Genomic DNA, 14153 nt, shown 5'->3' with positions numbered 1-14153 from the left:
CTAATGTAAATGTTCTAGACAGTGCTTAATTTGAGCCAGAGGTTGCAAGTGGGGCCCACTGGCACTTATTTTTCCTCAACAGACGTTCATCCAGAGCAAAACAAATAGCACAAAATGTAAGGGGGCGCAGTAGAAAAGAAAAGTTACAACCGGAGAAAGCTTTGGTCACAAAGAACCTGCAAGAGTGAGATAAAGAGGCAGGGAGTGTGTGGTAGTGAATTAAAGAGACATGATTTGGAAATAAGGCTAAAGAAGTCTTGGTATTTGGCACTCTGACTTTCAAGAGTTCTGACTGTGGGCTTCTGACCAAAACTTTGAGCCCTTATTTTGCAAACTTAGCACCGGGTATAGGCTCTCAGAATCGCACTGCCAGTCACTAACCAGGTTACGTTCTGAAAGGAAATTAGTAATTTAATGCCTGAGGAAGACAGGGACTTGAGTATCTACAGCCTCCGAGTACAGTGGTGCCCTTTTTCAGGTGCCCTTCTTCAGGTTTCTACCCCCATGAATTTCCCCTTCTGTATTTCCCCTCCTGTGTGAGAGAATCACAGAACACTAGCATTCTCATTTTGGAAAACATAACGTTACCACTCCACCATCAACTGACTAGATCATTCTCTATTACATTGCTACTGCAATACAGTTACTTGGTTTGCTAATTCATTGCACACCATTGGTGTATTTCAGGACAGGTGCATCCAGTTACAATAATATAGTACATTCAAATTAAAATTAATATGACATTACTTTTCATTGTTATTGCTTTAGACTCCCTCTCCCTCAGGCCCCTCTCAATGTGTTGCGTCTTGGGTTATTGAAATGCATGGAAAGGCATCCTCATAAAAAAATAAAAAAAACACTAAATGAATAAACATTAGCTAGATGTAGAATTAACATTAGGGCCGAGATACCCTATTAAGCAAAATTAATTAGAACATTATTGATTATATTTATTTAAAATTGATTAGGTTAAGAATTCATTTATTTTAATGTGAAATGCATTTAATATAATTAGTTATAAATATTTATTGGTAAGCATTGGTGCCAGGGTTAAGGACACAAATTAACTTTAAGTAAATGAAACCTAATTAAATGTAAATAATACTATATGAATCATAGCCCAGGGGCATAAGCAGAATGAAAAATTTCCTAGCATTCATAAAGGAACGTTTCAATTCTATTAAGTACAAGGATGCAAGGATTATGCCACACTTTCTTCATTTGATTTTAAACAGCAGCCATTTTAAAACATGGATTAAACACTTAATTTTCCCATAATCCAAAGGGAAAAGAAGGGAATGCGTTGCCCAATCAGAATGAAGTGTCACTCTTGAACCTCTTTCTGTAGACGCTTGGCCTCTTTCTTCCTGCAACCAAGGCAGACGATTGAAAATTTCAGTCCTGTTGGGACTACTGCGGTCCTGCAACAATCAATGGATCAAGATTCAATCATCAGAATCCCATACATGAACTGCCATTCATTACAAATCAGCAAAAGCACTTAAGCATTTCAACAAGATAGACTGTCATCTCTATTGAGAACTTAACTACATATCATGCATGTTCTTCAATCAGAATATGCATTAGTAACACTCAAGAAGACGATTCTCTTCCATGGGATCCTCATCAATAGTCTTAAACACTGAATATTCCTGCCTACGTACGGGGACCCCGGAGCATATATAAACACACATATATGTATCAAATGCATATGAAAAGTAATATTCTAGTAGAGAATTTTCATACAATAATATTATATACATGTGCAAGCAATAATGCAGTCTGTGTTGAGAAAACAGGCTAAAAATGCTTTATTTTTTGTGAGCTTTTTAAAACAAAATTAATTAAACTCTTCAATTAAAGGTAAAACCTTTCTGCAATCAAAGAAGAGAGCATAGAAAGTATAAACAACTCACTGTAAAGGAAAAAACTACATTGAAAATAAAGGAGCATTATTAGCTAGTAGGCTGCATGCAGGTTAACACAACAGAACCAAAAAACTGGCACCGTGCCTTTAAGGCCCTGAGCACCTCCAGTATCCCACCATGCCTCAGAGGTGAGAGTGAGGTGACAGTTGGTTCACAGTTAGGTCAGTTCTTTTTTCCGGCTCCTTCTTTTAGGATCCTGGAGCATTGAGCTCTCATTTTTTTGAGTTTTTTACCAGAAAAATGTTCTTTGAGGAAAATGCCTTCTGTTTTTGTGATATGCCCTGCTTGTGGCAAAAAGAAGGCCCAGACTGACCCACACTCAGTTTGCATAGTGTGTGTTTGTCACAAAGCCACTGTCCTGAGACCTGCAAACACTTCCAGGACCTGTCTAAAAGAACTTTGAAAGACAGGGAAAGAATTTGTCTCCGTGGCTTACATGAAAGAGAGAAAACATAATCTTCATCTCTTCATAAGAAGGTCTCCAGAGAAAAAGATTCCTCTGACAAATGGCGAGCAAGATCCACCTCAGCAGGTAGGAAGATTCCTGTTTGTTCGCTGTCAACGTCGTCGCTCCTGTCGTCGCATCAACGTCGTCAACTAACGTCAAGGAGTACACCTCTGTCAACGGCGACACTGCTGGCGTCAAGGGGCATGCAGTTGAAGAAGCAACCAGATAGATCTCTGTCGGCGGCCACCCACCACTCGATGTCAAGCAAGAACAGGCGTTCTGATACTCTGTCAAGGGCGTGCCCAGACCATTAGACGATGAAACAGTAGATGCCGAAGACGACCTCAAGAACAAGATCGAGGTCTTCGCTGACGACGACAAGGTGCCATTCGATGTCGAGAAACACTCCCCCGTTGGGCCATCATTCGCCGTCGGATTCCTCTGACAAATGGCGAGCAAGATCCACCTCAGAAGGTAGGAAGATTCCGGTTTGTTCGCTGTCGACGTCGTCGCTCCTGTCGTCGCATCAACGTCGTCAACTAACGTCAAGGAGTACACCTCTGTCAACGGCGACACAGCCGGCGTCAAGGGGCATGCCGTTGAAGAAGCAACCAGATAGATCTCTGTCGGCGGCCACCCACCACTCGACGTCAAGCAAGCACAGGCGTGCTGATACTCTGTCAAGGGCGTGCCCAGACCATTAGACGATGAAACAGTAAATGCCGAAGACGTCCTCAAGAACAAGATCGAGGTCTTCGCTGACGACGACAAGGTGCCATTCGATGTCGAGACACACTCCCACGTTGGGCCATCATTCGCCGTCGGGGCGTTCGATGTCGAGACTAGAGACGTCGGGACTATCACATTCGCAATCACGGTTTGTACGATATTCCGTTGATGACATTACATTGTTCGATGTCGAGACACTCCTCACCTTTGCTGGAAACGTCGAAAAGAGCCTCTCACCATTCCAGCTCTCCTCAAAGTCGACCAGAGACGGCTACAGGACAGACTTCGCCTGCTGAAATGGCGTTGCTGCCTCATGACCCTGTAGTAATAGGTCAAGGAGACTGGATGTGTTCCACAGATCTACAGGATGCAAATTATTTCGCTTCGTAGTTGCATCCAAATGTTAGACCAATTCAGGGTACTACCCTTCTGGCTAAAATCAGCCCCTCGTAGATTTTCTAATTGTGTAGCAACAATAGCAGCACCCTTGAGGAAGAAAAACATCTTTATTTACCCGTACCTCGACGATTGGTTACTGAAAGGCAGCACTTCAGACCAAACCTTGCACAACCTCAAAATCGTTTTGGACACCTTTGACACCCTAGGTCTACAGGTCAATCTGTAAAAGTCCATACTAACTCCAACCCAGAGGCTTCACTACCTAGGAGCAACGCTGGACACAAATCTAGAAAGAGTGTATCCTTTGGAGAAGAGACTATTATCAATAGTGCAGAAGTGTCACACGATTCTTCACACTGTATGACCTACTATCAGACATATCGCTTTGCTACTGGGTTTTATGGCCTCCTGCATTTTCATTGTTCTGAATGCCAGACTACACATGAGACCTCTTCAGGAGAACCTGGAAGGTCAGTGGAGCCAACTTACAGCCAGATGGGAAGACAGAATAACCCTCTCACCTGTCGCAAAAACCTCACTACAGTGGTGGACTCGCCGACAACATCTGCTGGTGGGGGTTCCTTTTCATCAGAGCACTCCTACCGAGACCCTTTTAACGGATGCATCGCTACAGGGTTGGGGAGCTCACATGGGCTCTCTCCAAGCCCAAGGTCTGTGGTTGGAAAAAGAGCAGCAATACCACATGAGTTGCTGGAACTGAGGGCGGTTCATCTGGCTCTCAAGTCTTTTTACAAGGGCAGCTCCACTTTAGTTGAAACGGACAACATGACCACAATGTACTATTTGAACAAACAAGGGGGAACTCGATCTTGCCCTCTATCTCGAGAGGCACAAGCCACCTGGCATTGGCTACTAGCGATGAGGCTGTCAGTCACAGCGGTTCATCTTCCGGGGGACCAAAAGACAAAAGCGGATTCCCTCAGCCGAAATCTCTGACTCGCACGCCTGGGTGCTTCACGACGACGTCGTAACAGAATTTTTTTGACAGTGGGGGGCAGGGGTGTGGAATTTATTAAAATATCTACTTGTCCAAGGGACAGGTTGCTTCTCAAATCTACTTGTCCTGTAAAAAGATCTACTTGTCCCTTTGGTGCCATGTAGTGTGGCGACAAATTATGGCAGCAAACTCATTATGTAAGAGCTCTGATAATAGCCTCTCTGATTATGCCAGGGCTACTACCATAGTAGGGCTTGAATACTTGCAGTTTCAATCCCTACTGTAGCAATTTCCTTATTTTGCCACCTTTCTGCAGATCTGCATACTGGGGCTGGAGGAAGCAGTAAGCAATAGTTCCAGGACTGGAATGCCTTTGAGTCCGCAAAGCTACTAACCTGCATGTTTTAAAGATTTTCACCAGCTTCTCTCTAATATTTTCCCATAATAAGAAAGGTTGGACATTTACTCCTGACAATGGCAGAATTAGAACTTCTTCCAGGGTTGGGAAGAAAAGTGGCTGGAGAGAAAATGAACTTGCAAAGGCTCAATAGATTGTCACATCAGCAAATCTACACATGCGTATTTACCCATGCTAAAATACAGTTCACAAATATTTTATAGGGGTACGACAGATACCATGGGTGCACTTTTGTGACTTTCTTTAAGAATTTGGGGCCACATGTAGGTAGGTTCAGATTTGCGACCCGCAAATTGCTAGTCAGAGCGACTCGCAATTTGCGAGTCGCAAATCCTAATGTAGGATGGCGTCCCTGACACCATCTGTGATTCGCAAGGGCTTCGCAAATGCCCACCTCATGAATAATCATGAGGTGGGTCGCAATTTGCGACCCCCTTGCGAATGGCGGCCCTCACAGGGATGGGGGCCTGCTGGAGACAGCAGACCACCATGTTGGTGACTGCTTTTCAATAAAGCAGTTTTTTTTTTTTTTGTAATGCAGCCCGTTTTCCTTAAAGGAAAACGAGATGCATTACAAAAACGAAAAATGAAACGTTTTCGTTTAATTTTTTCAGAGCAGGCAGTGGTCCACAGGACCACTGCCTGCTCTGAAAAAATGTTTACAGTGACATTCACAATGGGGAAGGGGTACCATGGGGACCCCTTCCCTTTTGCGAAAGTGTTAGCACCCATTTGAAATGGGTGCAAACTGCGATTGGTTTGCACCGGTGTTCACAAAACAATCCTACATTGCACTGCGAGTCGCAATTAGGAAGGTAACACCCCTTCCTAATTGCGAGTCGCAAAACTGGTTTTGTGCATCGCAGTGTGCTTTTTGCACATCGCAAACAGAGAAAGTCGCTGTTTGCGACATGCAAAAAGCTACCTACATGTGGGTCTTGGTCCCTAATTAGGTCTGGTGTTAACAAAGACATTTTGTTTTTATTAAACTTCTATTTCTCTCTCTTTCGGCTGGCTTTACTGTGAGTGATCGCATTCTGCTCTTCCACAAGGAGCATATTGGCACACAAAGTAGTTTTGTTCAGTGTCGGGAACTACAGTGGCAATCAGTGACGTAACGAAACTGGAGGGTGCCCCTTTGCAAAGAACATGGATGAGCCCCCTCTCCAGACTCACTCAGGGCAGGTGCTGTGCTGAAGGGGCCCCCTGGAGGGCGGCTGCGGGGCCTTTGTTATGCCACTGGTGGCAACGTGTGCTTTTAGAGTTCAAAAACTTCTTGGATTTTTTTTGCCAGTGTTTGTTACAATGTTGAGGGCCTGGTAGCTCCCACAACAATAAAGTGTTACAAAAGCCATGTCAAAACAAGACACGCATTGATGAAACTAAAAGACTTATAAAAATATGTCAGATCATTTGGCTTTGTCAGTGTTTGTTTATTTTCATGCTTCCCATAATTGTGTTGAAAATGGTTACACTGATTTTCCATTAGAAATAGTTTTGGGGAATACTAGCATGCATCAACACATTTTCTAAATGACACTTCATTTGCATCTAATCAGAGAGCATTCTGGGAGCATTATACTTAGCCTCATAGCCTAAACTTTTCAAACATGTGTATACACGTTTTTTTTTTTTGTACTGGAACCAACGTCAGCAGTGAAGTGTGACCTTAAAACATTTATTTACAGCACTCACCCTAATAATTAAGGCTTTCAAATAATGAACCATAAATACAAGTTCGAACAGCATTATCTTTTGGAAACATTACCTCAACTGCAGAGAGTTCCACTCTCTGTAAACAAGCAGCCAAAGGGTTTGTGCTGCAGAGAGTTGGGCCTACTTGTCCCAAGGACAAAGTAAACATAAAAACTTGTTGCCCTTGACCCCAAACAAGATGTCCCGGGCGTCGGGCGATAGGAATTCCACATCCCTGGGGGGGTATCCTCAATTAGACCTTTTTGCTGACGAAAACAACAAAAAATGCCGAGACTTTGCATCCAGATTTTACCGACCAGGGATGAGAGGGAATGTCCTGTTGATAGATTGGTCAGAGACATTACTCTATGCTTTTTCACCCATTCCCCTAATTCCCACAGTGATCAACAAACTTTACAGGTCCAAAATCAGGATGATACTGATAGCCCCAGAATGGCCCCACCAATGGAGGCTTACACGGATCTCCTCCATTTGTCAGAAAACCCTCACAAGAGGCTGCTGTGCAGACCGGATCTTCTCCACAGATTAGACGGGAAAGTTATGCATCCCAATCTTCCCTCGCTGAGCTTGACAGCATGGCTCCTGAATTCCCGCAGTATGGCCATCTAGGCCTCTCACAAGAATGCATGGATATTTTAAGGGAGTCTAAAAGACCCTCGACACGGCGCTCTTCTGCATTCAAATGGAAAAGATTCTACATGTGGTGCGTCCAGAATGATCTCAATCCTATCATGGCTCAAAAGGAGGTTATTCTACCCTACCTCCTTCACTTTGCAAAGTTGGGACTGCAGTTTTCCTCCATTAAGGTACATTTGTCAGCCATTATGGCTTATCGTAAATCGCCCTCACAAAAGTCATTTTTTTACTATGCCTGTGGTTAAGGATTTTCTAGAAGGCTTGCAAAAAGTTTTCCCATGGGAATTGAATGTGGTCTTGTCTAGACTTACGACCGCTCCCTTTGAGCCCATACACAAAGCTTCTTTGCAACACTTTACGTGGAAGACAGCTTTTCTTGTTGCCATTACTTCAGCTAGAAGGGTCAGTGAAATCCAAGCTCTTTGTTCAAAAGAAGCCTACACAGTTTTTCATGATAAGTTTTACGGCCCATCCTGGGTTCTTACCTAAGGTGGTTTCTGACTTCCATATTAATCAGACCATATCTCTTCCAACATTTTTTCCAAACCTTCTACACCCGCAGAGAGAACATTGCACTCACTGGACTTGAAGAGAGTGTTAAAATGTTATCTCGATGAGACTAAGGATATCAGACAATCTGATCACTTATTTGTAAACTATGGCCACATGAGAACAGGCTGGGCGGCCTCAAAACAGACGGTTTCTAGGTGGATAGTCTCATGTATTCTGATTGCATACCTACTGGCCAACAAACAATTGGCTGTCAACCCTAAAGCTTATTCTGCAAGAGGCAAGGCGGCAACGACAGCCCTTCTCAAGAATGTGCCCATGTCTGAGATTTTCAAGGCTGCAACATGGAGATCTGTGCATACTTTTACAAGGCACTAATGTCTGGATTCAGATGCTAAGACAGACACTCAAGTGGGTCAGTCCTCATTAAGAAATGTATTTAACTAAGACAAATAGACTGCTTGTGCTTCTACCGCTTCGTCCGCAGGGGTATGGGATGGGCTTGCTAATCTATTCAGTGTTTAAGACTATTAATGAGGATCCCCTGGAAGAGAAGGGAAAGTTACTTACCTGTAAATCCTAGTTCTCTTCCAGGGGTATCCTCATCAAAGTCGTAAACAACCTGCCCTCCTCTCCGGACGTGGTTTAAAAGGTACAGCAGTACTCATTTGTCTAATCTACTTCTTCTTATCACCGTAAAAAAGTACTGACCTAACTGTGAACCAACTGTCACCTCACTCTCACCTCTGAGGCATGGTGGGATACTGGAGGTGCTCAGGGCCTTAAAGGCACGGTGCCAGTTTTTTAAATCTGTTGTGTTAACCTGCATGCATCCTATTGGGTAATAATGCTCTTTTATTTTCAATAAAAAAAATTCTAGCATTCGCGTTAAGAATTTTTCAGTTCTATTAAGGACACAGAGGCGAGGATTATGCATCTCTTTCCATGCTCTTTATTTTAACAGCAGCCAATCAAAACCATGGAAAACAAAAAACTACATATCCCAATGCCTGATATGTCATGTGATAACCATAGAGGAGGACGTCTATAAAGTGTTGCTTCACACCTATCAACTTCTCTTTCTTTGCCAAATATTCGCAACAGATTGAAAGTCACAGTCTTAAACATGAATCCTGCAAACGAATTCCTGGAAAAAGATGACCTGGAGAAACAAAAAAAATTCTCCAACCATCATGGAAACTTTAAACGGTGACAGAACTAACTGAAAATTACTTCTCATCATTTCCTAGGAAAAAAGAAAAATCAGACCATAAAAACTGAACATCATAAAATTATCCTTATACGTACTACCAAATAGGGTGGGATAGCACTGAAATACAGTATACTTGTGCATAAGCTTCATATTAACATGATGTACAAGAAGATAACATATATATACAGTGCAGTGGGATAATCCTCTCCTCCGTGTCCTTAATAGAATTGAAGATTTCTTAACGCGAATGCTAGAATTGTTTTTATTCTATATCTGGACTGGAGGCTCAGATTCTGCTTGTTCAAAGCTGATTTACTACCACTGATGCAATATACACAATAGGTTTACAGTAGAAAGTTTTAAAAGTAGAAGGGGAGGACCATTCTGCCGTCCTTAGAATGTCTTCCAAACGAGAACCCAAAGCAAAAGCCTTTGAAGTCATAGCATCTCTGGAGGAGTAAGCACCAAATATAGATACATCAATGTCTGCTTCATTCAATAGCTATCACATCCATCTACCCAGTGTGTCTGATGAAACAGGATGATAAGGCTTAACCAAAGAAATGAGCAATTGACCCCCCCCCCATATCAGAACAAAACTCTTCTGTACTCACCTCATAAGCTCTAAGACACTGTACCACACAAAGTTTGGGATTGTCCACGAAACTGGGATAAGAAACTGACTTCAGATTACATTTAGTTCTACGCAAAATGGAAAAAGTTACTCCATCAGGGGAAAACTCTCTCCCTGCTAAATCCAGAGCTCTATCATCCGAGACTCTCTTACACGAAATTAAACATAACAACATCGTGAGTTTGGCTGAGAGCTGTTTTCTAGATAAAAATCTATTGGGAGGCCATGATCCTAAAAAAACGTAGAACAATGTTCACATCCCAAAGGGAAGAGTAGCGAGGAGGATTAGCCAATCTGATACCTCTTATTAATTTACAAACAATGGGAAACTCCCCAATAGGTTTGCCCTTAATAGGCAAATGTCCCGCCAAAATAGCAGACCGATAATTATTAATGGATCGATAAGCTAGACCTGATGCAGCTAAAGAAGATACAAAATCTAGGACCAGACAGCAATCTGCCGAAGAAGGATTCGTACCCCTAGCACTACACCAAGTACTCCAGCGCTTCCAAGCCGAAGCGTATCTCTTGTGAGCACTGGAGGACCAGGAACCTGCAATGAAATCGGAAGATTCCTTCGAAAGTCCTGGGATACTCCATCCTGAAAGACGCCACACCACCAGAGATAACTGTCCCGACAGGACCAATGGATGCGGAAGACCCAGAGGGTCCTGGAGTAGATTCTCTCGGAAGGGAAGCAGGATCGGATGATCACAACTCAACTCCATTGCCAGCGGAAACCATGCTTGTGACCTCCAAAGAGGAGTCACCAGAACCAGATCCGCATGCTGATGTCTGATCTGTGCCAATACCCTGGGGATCATTAAGAAGGGAGGAAAAGCGTACCCCTGTTCCTGAGACCAGTTCTGAAGGAAAGCATCCGTGTACGTCGCTTTCGGATCCGGCCTCCAACTGATAAAACGTTTGATCTGCCGATTGAGGTGAGACGCAAACAAGCCTATCGAGAAAGGATCCCACCGAGCAAAGAGTGCCCGGAAAACTCTGGGGTGTAGTCTCCAATCGCTGTCATCTCTCAGATGTCGCGAGTTCCAGTCCGCCACAAGGTTGCTGGTCCCTGGAAGGTACTCCGCGACGACTGAGTCCTGTGCTGAAGGCAAAAGTGCCAAAATTCCTTGGCGATCTCTGCTAAAATGCGGGAACGAGTTCCCCCCAACTTGTTGACATATCTCACCACTGAGATATTGTCCATGCGTAGAAGGCTACATCAGTTCGCCTTGAGAGGGGAGAGACTCTTGATGGCAAAAGAGCCAGCCAGGAGCTCCAAACAATTGATGTGAAGGTTCAGCTCCGTGTTGGACCATCTGCCTCCCGTGGGGACTGATCCGCAACAGGCTCCCCAGCCCTAATGACTGGCATCGGGCTCTATCACTACATCCGGGGACGAGCTGAAGATAGCTGTGCCGTTCCAAGTCTCCATGTGCTCCAACCACCAAGTCATCTCTGCACGAGCTTCCTCGGAGAGGAGAACTTGGTCCGCATAACCGAGACCCCTTTGAAGATGGGATATCTTTAATCGTTGAAGGGCTCTGTAGTGTAGAGGACCCGGGAAGATCGCTTGGATCGAAGAAGAGAGCAGGCCTACCATGCGGGCAATCGCCCTCAATGATACAGTCTGTTTGGATAAGAGAGACCTCAACTCCCTCTTGATCGACTGAATCTTCCCCGGGGGAAGTACCAATTGGGATTGAACGGAGTCTATCTGGAAACCCAGAAAATCCATCCGTTGTGAAGAGGTCAGAATAGATTTCTGGACATTGATTATAAAACCCAAGCTCTGAAGCAGAGACACCGTGCACACCAGGTGGTAATGCAGAAGGTCTTGATTTGGGCCATAATCAAAATGTTGTCTAGATAAATTATTAGACGGACCCCTTGAGAACGAAGGGACTCTACAACTAGACGCATCACCTTCGTGAAGCACCAGGGGGCAGATGACAGGCCAAAGGGATGAACTTTGTACTTGTAATACTCGTCTTCCCAAAGGAATTGAAGAAATCTCCGATGCGGAGGAAAAATAGGAATGGACAGGTAAGCATCATTCAAATCTAAACGGACCATCCAGTCTCCCTCTTTGAGAATGTCTCTCAACAAGTGAATGCCCTCCATTTTGAAATGACGGTACAGTAAAAAAAAAACGTTGAAGTCTTTTAAGTTTAGAACCAGACGAGAACCACCCCCTTTTTTGTCCACTAGAAACACTGGACTGATAAACCCGAAAGGGTGTTTCTGTACCTTGACAACGGCCCCTTTGTTATCAGCGCAGAGATTTCTGCAGAAATGAGACTGTGTTCTTGAAGGGTAAAATATGTTGGACAAGGAGGGCACAGTTGAGACGGGGACTCGTAAAATTTCAGTTTGAACCCTTGAACAGCCTCTAAGACCCAAGCATCTGAAGTAATCAGACCCCATGCATGCAGAAAATTCCGAGTTCTGCCCCCCAACATTACATCTGAACTAGCAATCAATCTCACCTGTGGATCCTGACTCCTGGGAGAAAGATTGGTGGCCTTTGGATCTCCCCCTGTGGAACCTGGATCGACCAGATCTCGGTTGTGATAGGTAGAAGGTTGAAGAGGAGGAGTCATTTAAATTTTTGCAAGATCCAGCAGAGCTCTGGAATGCTTCCCCCACCCCCCTCCGACCTGATGGTTTCTGTAGCAGACTACTACTACATTGTCCATCTTCAAGAGGACACAGCATTGAGCACATTTCCTGTTCAAATACTTCACAGTAAACAGAGTCTGCCATCAGATCCGGGCAGTTTATATGTAGGGCTTGCTCTGAGGTGGACCATCTGCCTCTGGTGGTGAACTCCCCACAAGGTGTACCGCAGCCAGTGCCACTGCGTTTGACTCTTATCACCAGATCCGGTTGCGAACCTAAAATCGCACTCCTGTTCCAGGCCTCCATGTGCATGAGCCACCATTGCACCGCATCCGAGAGGAGAACCTGTAGGGAGCATGTGAGGCTCCTAGGAAACTAGGATCTGCTTTAGCCTCTGTTAAGCCTCTGGGGAACCCCTGGACTCTGTGCACAATATATCTCATTTTGATATAGTATATTCAGAGCCAGCTTCCTACAGTGATATATGGAAAATTGTGGGTTTTAAGTTAGCATGTCTTGACTTTTTGATGCAGAGTCTTTGTGTGAATGTGCTGTCTTTGTCAAATAATAATGAGGTGGGGTATTTGCAAGCAGGTAATTTGTATAGCATGGCATTTTGTCAGCTACGTTAGGGTGTATTTAGGTGTCTTGTGTTGAGGTGGCTGGGTACAGAGTAACATGACAAGATTGCAGCATTTTAGTGGGTGAGGAGGTGGATCATTTATGTGGTAGCAACAAAAAAGTTGTAAGGGTGAAGGTGTAGAGAAGGGGCTACCTGATTAGTTTAGGAGAGTTGTGTTGGACGATGGTTGTGTAAGAGCGAATGTAGGGAGATTGTGAGAGGGGAGTGAGACAGCAGAGGCAGGGCAATGGAAGATAGCATGATGAAGGTACAAGAAAGATGCTGTGCAGGAAAGGAGGGTCAAGGAATGCATAGTTAGAAGAAGTGGTGTGAGCAAAAGGTTGATGTTGGGAGGTGAGGAGGGTGTGCAGACAAGGGAGGAGAAGATTAAACAGTGAGAAAGGATGGTGAAAGATGAACATCACATAGGAGGCGATGAATGTAGGAAGGTACCATCTTGCCTGGCATGTTACCTCCATTTTTACTGTAAGTATGTTTGTTTTTGCCTATGTGTCACTGGGATCCTGCTAGTCAGGACCCCAGTGCTCATAATGTATGCCCTGTATGTGTTCCCTGTGTGGTGCCTAACTGTAACACTGAGGCTCTGCTAACCAGAACCTCAGTGTTTTTGCTTCCTCTGCTTTAAAAATTTTCACTGCAGGCTAGTGACTAATTTTACCAATTCTCACTGGCACACTGGAACATCCTTATAATTCCCTTGTACATGGTACCTAGGTACCCCTGGTATTGGGGTTCCAGGAGATCCCTATGGGCTGCAGCATTTCTTTTGCCACCCATAGGGAGCTCAGGCAATTCTTACACAGGACTGCCACTGCAGCCTGAGTGAAATAACGTCCACGTTATTTCACAGCCATTTTTCACTGCACATAAGTAACTTATAAGTCACCTATATGTCTAACCCTCACTTGGTGAAGGTTAGGTGCAAAGTTACTTAGTGTGTGGGCACCCTGGCACTAGCCAAGTTGCCCCCACATTGTTCAGGGCAAATTCCCCTGACTTTGTGAGTGTGGGGACACAATTACACACGTGCACTACATATAGGTAAATACCTATATGTAGCGTCACAATGGTAACTCCGAACATGGCCATGTAACATGTCTAGGATCATGGAATTGTCACCCCAATACCATTCTGGTATTGGGACAATTCCATGCATCCCGGGTCTCCGGCACAGAGCCGGGTACTGCCAAACTTGCTCCACTGCAGCTACTGTTGCTGCCAACCCCTCAGACAGGTTTCTGCCCCCCTGGGGCCTGGGCAGCCTGGTCCCAGGAAGGCAGAACAAAGAATTTCCTC

The 14153-nt window shown here is 44.4% G+C and overlaps 1 protein-coding gene across 1 annotated transcript in view; it reads left to right on the top strand.

Annotated features, from left to right (window-relative positions):
- Positions 1-14153, top strand: part of CEP350 (centrosomal protein 350) — an 821600-nt gene that overhangs the window by 50996 nt on the left and 756451 nt on the right. The window lies entirely within an intron of this gene.

The sequence above is a fragment of the Pleurodeles waltl genome, chromosome 4_2, assembly GCF_031143425.1.
Source record: "Pleurodeles waltl isolate 20211129_DDA chromosome 4_2, aPleWal1.hap1.20221129, whole genome shotgun sequence".
Classification (NCBI taxonomy): domain Eukaryota; kingdom Metazoa; phylum Chordata; class Amphibia; order Caudata; family Salamandridae; genus Pleurodeles; species Pleurodeles waltl.
The sequence above is the reverse complement of the archived record's forward strand: the minus strand, read 5'-3'. Positions and strand labels throughout refer to the sequence as shown.